Here is a 7,252-nt window from a genome sequence, read left to right on the forward strand (position 1 = left end):
TCTCTCCCTGTAAATCCTCACGTATTACATGGTCTGTCTATGTGGCTCCAGGAAACGTATAGGACAAATGGGAGAAGTGTCATGTGTACCAGCCTCCCGACCCCCAGTCCACATCCCTATACTTCCACCCTAACCCGAACCCCAGTCCAGACCACACATCAACAAGTTAATGAAATGCGGGAGGAGTGTAAAATATATAGATAATCCATACAGGCAGTAAAAGGAGAGCCCTTCAAGAGGGTAGGAGCTGTTTTAAAAGGATGTATAACCCATTGACTTGAAAATAACTCAATCTCCCAGGTATTGACTATTCACCTGTAAAAACAAATAGTCTGTATGGTGGATCCTCTGATAAAGGTCCACGATAGGTTCAAGACAGAGTTTAGCCTAGAGGGTACCATTTAGACGCCTGCAATAGAAACATCATTTCTATTGCGTTATATACAGTTATAGCCCCTTTTGTTTTGGGGTTATACAATTATTGGCATCCAGAATGCTTGCACTGAGCCAAATTGGTCAAACCCGAATACTCCGGTTTAAAAGCCTATATTTGAAATAATCTAGAGATTAATTTTATATAGGAGACAACTTTCAACCTGTCTCTGTCAGATTTTGCCCATCTTGCAAAAAAGAGCCACTGCCGTAGCCTACCGTGCCTAGGGATATGAGAGAGAGAGAGAGAGACCGAGAGACCGTTGGACAAGTAATTCATTGTAAGGGAAGGTTTAAAATGCTCTTTTTTTATCCACACAACATGCACCGTGAATAAACATTAGGCTAGCTAGCCTATAATATGGATGGACATTACAGCATAGCCGACAATAGCCGGGAAGCCCAAATTCGCCGCGCACTCCAACATTTACAAAAATAAATGCTGAATAAATATTTGTCTAAGTGTCTGTTCAAACATTGAAATATCATTCATGATTATCACACCTACCCGCTGTGTTCGGCTTGTGTCCATTGGCAGAGAACTTCCCCACATTTCGATCAGTTATGAAAGCGCATATTGGTCAACATAAAATACATGATCCAATCTACTCCGTCCTCTGTATAAATGGTCCTAACATGGTTACTTGACTTTATACCAGGACAGGTGCACTCATTCCCAGGTAACGTCACGTGCTTTACTTCTGAACCATTAGGAGCAAGTTTGAAGGTTTGGTAAACTTGCTGCACACCCGCATAGAATAATCAAAATACTGAACAATACTATGATTGTTTTAAATCGAAGGAACTGACATTAACAAAATAACCCACTCAACCGGACGAGACTCACGATAGAGCAGTTGGAAAACACGCCGCGGATTTGAGAATAGCCCAGCATGAATGAATGGGGGTTTGCTGCTCTGTGATAATTCCAATGTTACGTCTCTCCTCTGACTGTCTTGGAGTCGGACACCGCTCTGCTCACGCGACAAAATCGCGCTCCGCGGTGTGCTCCCTGCTCTGCTTCGCTTCTTCCCGGAATTGACTTCTGCTTCCAACAGCAAATTCAAGTAGCTCACACTGTGATTGCAGAATAATAAAACAAATCATGAGGCATACAAATCATTAAATGCGCACAAGTGAATTGTAGGCGTACGAATAAAATATAGGTTATGCATAATTCGAGTTTGGAACTTTCTGTTAGTTATAAAATATCGACGGGATAAACACAGCTAGGACTACTACAGTTATGCTACTGCATTATTAAATGGTTATAGCCTCCTCATTGTCCTATAATGGTGTAGGACTACCGTAGAATACGGTGTAGGCCTATGAAATAAATGGTTTAGAGTGATAGTCCACCAAATTGAGGGAAACCTAATAGATGAGGGGAAGTGAACGATGGTGAGGCAGTTGGTCCTCCTTGATTGATAGGTGTGATGATCGATGCCTAATTTACAACGCAGGATGAAGCCAGGCACAGAAATACATAATTTGTCTGTTCATTTCAGTGCTCCAGTCTGTTACAACATATATCAATACCATAGGACCCATCTGCGTCACAAGGCTGTAATTGCTTAATGTGTTTGATGGATGAAGAAACAAAGCAAACCCGGATAATGATTACGTCACTAATGAGGGTCGGAAGGATGGACCTCTGTAGACGAACAGCCTGGTAACCGATGAGGGTTGACACAGGGCAGGTGATGACACAGGCCTTTTTACACTGATACTGCTATGCCTATTCACCAGCACACCAATGACTGGAATGAACAATTGCCACACTCAGTGGTGACTGGATTGAGTTAGCCTCTCAAGAAATATTACAGTAAATACAAAATAGAGAAATAGAGAGTTGGGGCCAGGATTTTTTCCTGACCCGGTAACTCTGGACACTAGTTATGATGAGGTCTAACTATGAGAGCTTGAGCATTGGTGCCTTTCACTGTAAAGTCCATCAGTCAGCAGCTGACAGGTCCTAGTCCCTCACCTCTAGAGGGAGACAGAGAAGTCTATCCTACTGTTCAGTGATGATTAAAAGGGTTAACTAGTTGTTACCACTATGGCATATCAATGAAATAAAATCCTTTTGTGGTGAAGGATGACTCGGGTTATGATGTAATTCAGCTTCACCTGAAGATGTGAGCCCCAGTGGAATAATTTTACTGATAAAAATGCAAAACTTTGTTGAGGATAGAGTTAATTGGATTTTCTACATTGGGACATCACAAAGTCTCATCTCAAAGAAAACATCCCTCAGAAGTATCCAGCAAGAGATAATGAGTAGTTAGATGAGATCTGGAGCAAATGCCTCCTTTTGTCTAGGCTTGATTCGTAACGTCCCTCAGACATTTAAATGTCTCTGTAACTTTATGATGGTACCAAAATGTCTCACCTTTGGTGGAAAAGATCAAGTTTTAGAGACTGTTCCCTAAAATAAACATTTTTGGGGGGTTTGCCTGGAGCTAACCTTGTCCCCAGCCTCAAATTGCTGAGAGAAAGCCGACTTGTGGACAAGATTAACCTTGAACTATATGAAATGGGAAAATATTAAGTTGTGTTAGAAAGAGTTATAGTCTATTGATTGACTGTTAATTACTTCTAAAGGCTTTTATGTCCTCAGGAGGTTTTCTGAGTGCACATTACAGGTTTACCTCTTCCTACCACCCTGTACAAGAAAGCAACAAATCAGCAGAAACTAGATTACACTAAAATGAGTAAACGTGAATTACATTACAGCACTATTAAACGGTCCCTACGGTTTGTGACATTGATGAATTACGGTGTTTAGAATGTGCAACATCAGCTTGGGAGGAGGTACAACATTAACTCTGGTTCCACTGTCTCTGTCACCACTCCTCCTGTCCAACCAACCCCTTTTAGGGAGAATCTACTAACTCCATGAGGCTCGTTGTGAGTTTCTAAACCCATGATTATGTTTACACACTCTCGGGGTTGTGTCGGAGGTTTAGGATGGAGGGTGGATGGAAGAGCATGAAGAGGCAGAGAAGGGAAAGTAAGATGAGGGAAAGCCATGGACAAAGTATAGAAGAGAGGAAGACTCAGTCTGAATGGAATGCAGTGGTCCTGTAAGGCTCAGTTGGTAGATCGTGGCACTCAGAACGGCAGGATTGTGGGTTTGATTTCTAGGACCACACATACGTAAAATGTAGGCACCCATGACTGTAAGTCTATTTGGATAAAAGTGTCTGCTACGTGGTATATATCATTATTATTATTATGGTCTGCTTATACAGTATTTGGGCTCAAGAGTGGCGCAGTGATCAAAGGCACAGCATCTCAGTGCTAGAGGCGTCACTACAGACACCCTGGTTCAAATCCAGGCTGTATCACAACCGGCTGTGATTGGGAGACCCATAGGGCGGCGCACAATTGGCCCAGCATCTTCCAGGGTTTGGCTGGTGTAGACCGTCTTTGTAAATACAAATTTGATCTTAACTGACTTGCTTATTTAAATAAAGGTCAAATATAATTTTTTCCTATTTTCACATGTACAAGTGTGTATTAATACACAGGTGTGAATTGGAAATGTGCTTTTTTGCATATCCAAGAGAGTGGGGTCATGGCCATGGTCTGCCATTATCAATGGCGACCCTGGAGCAATTAGGGTTAAGTGCCTTGCTCTAGGGCACATCGGCAGAATTTTCACCTTATCGGCTCAGGCATTCGAACAAACAACCTTTCGGTTACTGGCACATCTAACCGCTATGCTACCTACCTATTCATTTATAGTCTGTTGTGAGTCCAAAATGGCACCTTATTCCAAATATAGTGTACTACTTTTGACCAGATGGCCAGTTAAAAGAAGTGCACGATAGGGAATAGGGTGCCATTTAAACCACTGTGTTTCCACTGAGGTTAAACATGCAGTTCTGTTTGTTCTGAACTAATGACTCATAATGATGCTGCTCTCAGTATTAGGTATTGATTAACCAGACTAGGCTGTTCCCAGCCCTTACAGATCAATGATACACAGGATGAGGAGAGTTTAAACCTTTAGAATGGTACTACCACAGCAGACTCTCTTACAATGTCATGCTGGCCAACCACACTGGAAACATCTCCTAATTAGGAATAATCAAGAGAAAATATGACGCATTAGCTTGGGGAGATAACGCTAGTGTTCAGGTCACGGGCAAATCATAAAAGCTTGGGTCACTGAACCATCACCCTCGCTTGCTGTTTGGACTAATCCCAGTTAATCCAGATGTCAGATGTTTACATAGTCTATCCACAAGAGATTATGTTTGGACAAACCATGCCCTCTTTAGTAGTACGTCAAAATATCACTTCTTCAGTTCTGCTCTGTGCAAATGGAGGCACAAACACCATGACCACATTTTCACTGTAATTGTGGTGCTTCTTGACCCATATTAAATTGACACAATCATAATTAGCTCCAGAACAGTGCCGACACGGTCTGGCTATGCATTATAATGTTTAGATTAGTTTGTATTATTGTGTTGCTTTCTTCTCTATGTACACATGTTGTACACACACACACACACACACACACACACACACACACACACACACACACACACACACACACACACACACACACACACACACACACACACACACACACAGTACCAGTACCAGTACCAGTACCAGTCAAAAGTTTGGACACACCTAGTCATTCAAGGGTTTTTCTTAATTTTTTTACAATTTTCTACATTGAAGAATAATAGTGAAGACATCAAAACTATGAAATAACACATATGGAATCATGTAGTGACCAAAAACAGTGTTAAACAAATCAAAATATATGATATATTTGAGATTCTTCAAAGTAGCCACCATTTGCCTTGATGACAGCTTTGCACACTGAACACTTGTTGGCTCCTTTTCCTTCACTCTGCGGTCCAACTCATCCCAAACCATCTCAATTGGTTTAGGTTGGGTGATTGTTGAGGCCAGGTCATCTGATGCAGCACTCCATCACTCCCCTTCTTGGTCAAATAGTCCTTACACAGCCTGGAGATGTGTTGGGTCATTGTATTGATGAAAAACAAATGATAAACCCACTAAGCACAAACCAAATGGGATGGCGTATCACCGCAGAATGCTGTGGTAGCCATGCTGGTTAAGTGTGCCTTGAATTCTAAATATATCACTGACAGTGTCACCAGCAAAGCACCCCCACCCCATCACACCTCCTACTCCATGCTTCACGGTGGGAACTACACATGCGGAGATCATCCGTTCACCGACTCTGCGTCTCACAAAGACACAGTGGTTGGTACTAAAAATCTCAAATTTGGACTCGTCAGACCAAAGAGATTTCCTTTGGGTGTATTGTCCATTGCTAGTGTTTCTTGCCCCAAGCAAGTCTCTTGTTATTATTGGTGTCCTTTAGTAGTGATTTCTTTGCGGCAATTCGACCACGAAGGCCTGATTCACGCAGTCTCCTCTAAACAGTTGATGTTGAGATGTGTCTGTTACTTGAACTCTGTGAAGCATTATTTGGGCTGCAATCTGAGGATGGTAACTCCAATTAACTTATCCTCTGCAGCAGAGGTAACTCTGGGTCTTCCTTTCCTGTGACGGTCCTCATGAGAGACAGTTTCCTCATCATTGTAAAAGTTCTTGAAATGTTTCGCATTGACCGACCTTCATGTCTTAAGTAATGATGGACTGTCATTTCTCTTTGCTTATTTGAGCTGTTCTTGCCATAATTTGGACTTGGACTTTTACCAAATAGGGCTATATTCTGTATACCACCCATACCTTCTCACAATACAACTGATTGGCTCAAATGCATTAAGAAGGAAAGAAATTCCACAAATTAACTTTTAACAAGGCACACCTGTTAATTGAAATACATTCCAGGTGACTACCTCATGAAGCTGGTTGAGAGAATGCGAAGAGTGTGCAAAGTTGTCATCAAGGCAAATGTGGGCTACTTTGAAGAATCTCAAATATAAAATATATTTTGATTTGTTTAACACATTTTTGCTTACTACATGATTCCATATGTGTTATTTCATGGTTTTGGAGTCTTCACTATTATTCTACAATGTAGATAAAAGTAAAAAAAATAAAGAAAGACCCTTGAATGAGTAGTTGTGTCCAAACTTTTGACTGGTACTGTACAGACACATGCGCACACTCAATATTTCACAAATGCATTTCATGGGCACACATAATAATTAGAAATATTCACACAAATAAACCGACACCCACACAAACGTAAAGTACAAACCTCTATTCTAAATAACATTTATTACCAAATCTGCCTTTTATTCTGGCTAAGCTTTCAACCTTATTTCCTTCTACTTCGACAAGAAAAGCATGGAGAGAAACTATCACTTAAAGGCAGCATTCAAATGAATTATAACAAGCTAATAAAAATTAATAGCCACAACCATTTGAATAAAGTGCCCATTTGGATAATGTATGTCTGAATCATAGATAATTTCTCATTTTCAATTGCTCTACTTTTGAAATGTTACATCCGTAATGACTTGGAGCTGGGAGTGCGTTCAGCTGGGACCTTGGAGGAGAGAGTTGACTGGAGCTGAGTTGAGGCGAGAAATGTTCATTCCTGCTCTTTACTCAAGGTCGGAGCTCAACTAGGATCCAATCCAATGACATACCGTGGGTCGAAACAGGAAGACGGGTTGCCATTCCTTGTATTCTGTCACATGACACCAAGTACAAGGAGTGGAATGTTAGCTAAACAGAGATTGGCAACCAGGCTACTATACAGGTCTTAGAAGGAATCCTCTGTGGGTTATATCTGAGATGTGAATATAATGACGAGATGCCCATGTCTCCGCCCTAACAATATAATGACGAG

At 41.3% G+C, this 7,252-nt stretch overlaps 1 protein-coding gene across 1 annotated transcript in view; it reads right to left on the reverse strand.

Annotated features, from left to right (window-relative positions):
- The window catches only part of LOC115128515 (potassium voltage-gated channel subfamily G member 2-like), a 35,856-nt gene extending 34,294 nt beyond the window's left edge, over window positions 1–1,562 (reverse strand). Inside the window, exon 1 of the mRNA XM_029658409.2 lies at window positions 941–1,562. The gene's annotated coding sequence lies outside the window, so the exon portion shown is untranslated. The remainder of the gene's footprint in view (window positions 1–940) is intronic.
- Window positions 1,563–7,252: the final 5,690 nt, after the last annotated feature.

The sequence above is a fragment of the Oncorhynchus nerka genome, linkage group LG4 (genome assembly GCF_034236695.1).
Source record: "Oncorhynchus nerka isolate Pitt River linkage group LG4, Oner_Uvic_2.0, whole genome shotgun sequence".
Taxonomy (NCBI): Eukaryota; Metazoa; Chordata; class Actinopteri; order Salmoniformes; family Salmonidae; genus Oncorhynchus; species Oncorhynchus nerka.